The following is a 1,812-nucleotide window of genomic DNA, read 5'->3' on the forward strand; positions in this document are numbered from 1 at the left end:
TAATCAAGCCTTTTTCATAACAGTTTTAAGTGTTGAAAAGGACAATAAATTTCAACCACAATAAAAAAAAGACATAGTTAAATTTTCTAACAAGCTCTTTGTAATTTACCTGAACAAACTTATTAGATGCACTCCTAATGTTCCAAAATATTATATTTAAACTATCCATAATATAAAGATAGAATACTAGAACAACAGTGAATATAAAATTGGTTCACCAACCTTAAGATGATGCTTGAATCACGAGACAGCTTCCCTCACACGTTATTACCGTTGATCTCTCATGGGAGGCCCCCTCATCCTTGCATTCCCATGTTGCATCATTTGACGGCAAGACTTCCATCCCCGGTGGTACTACCATTGAAGCAACCTTCGCGGAAGCATCTCCCACCGTGCTTCCATTCTTCTCTGTCAGCTAGCTTTGCAAGGACGGTAGTCTTGGCCATTTTCGGAGGGAGGAGCAGCAGGGTTGCGCTGGGGTCTGGTGAGAAGATAGCATCGCAGACGCATCTCCATTCTTCACACGCAACCCACGCTACTAGAACATGGTTCGAGATCCGACCCTGGATCGTGAAAAAGCGGACCCATCAACATGAGGAGCATGCCATGTGAGCCTTGCTTTCCTATCTAAACCTTTACTTGAGTGTTCCCTTTCTTGGGTCTTAAAATTTGCTTTTGGCCCATCTTATATTTCTCCTTCCTTAGTACTTGTTCTCAGCCTACTTCTTTATTTCTACATGTATCTAGAAGATCAAAGCCACCTTTGATGTGTCGGGACGTCTGAAACTTATGTGAAAGAGTTGTGTAACTGTAGTTCTTGTCCAAGACTTTGATCGCTAAGGCATATTTATAAGGTCCTGCCAAGCTGAGTTTCGCCTCTTTTATGAAGCTAACACACGGAGGTTGGGAATCACCTGCTTACCTACTACCGTCGTTATACCATCTCCAAAAAGAGATTCTACAAATGCAAAGGTCTTAGATTTTTTTTGCACTAATAACTTTATCTTTAAGAGAGACCTTTAAAGTCTTTAAAAAATTCTCCCAAAAAGAATTTTCTTTGATACTAGATGCACATCCAACCTCACTTTTCTCTTTATCTATTTTGACGATATGACCGTCATTTCTCGTGTTTTGCCGTTAAATTTTTGCTCTCATTTTCTTCGTCGATCTTTTTTATCTCTTTATGTATTTAATTATGTAACAAACTTATATATATACTTGTTAGTAGTGATAACTACATTAAAAAAAAATTATATTGTTAGTTTTTTAAAAAATAATCACTAACCTATATTTGTATAAAATATAAAATATCTAAATAAAACAATATATATACACGATGTATAATAACTCATTTAAATTAACCTTTTGTACATACTAAATACTTTTATAAACCCAAGGCAATTGACAAGTGTTTCAACTTTGAAGCATAAGGAGCTAGGCATTATATACGGTCCTCATTTTTATATTTCGGTAGTAATTATATTGTCAAGTGAAAAATAAAATAAAAAGATAAATTATAGAATGATGAGTATGATTGGACAGTGAATAGTTTAGAGTTTAGACTCAATTTTAATTTTATCTATGAGTTAAATTTTATAAATATTTTATTTTATTTTATCTGTGAATTTATAACATGTCAATTCTAATCCTATTTATCATCAATCTGCAGGTATATAATTCTACCCACAATTTATAAAAAATATAATGCTCAATGATTTAATGAGATTTTGAAGTTGTAATTAGTATTTACTAGTATTTTTATACGTAATATTATTACAGAAATATAAAAATCTTTTAAAATTACATCAGTTA

The sequence above is a fragment of the Arachis ipaensis genome, chromosome B01 (genome assembly GCF_000816755.2).
Source record: "Arachis ipaensis cultivar K30076 chromosome B01, Araip1.1, whole genome shotgun sequence".
Classification (NCBI taxonomy): Eukaryota; Viridiplantae; Streptophyta; class Magnoliopsida; order Fabales; family Fabaceae; genus Arachis; species Arachis ipaensis.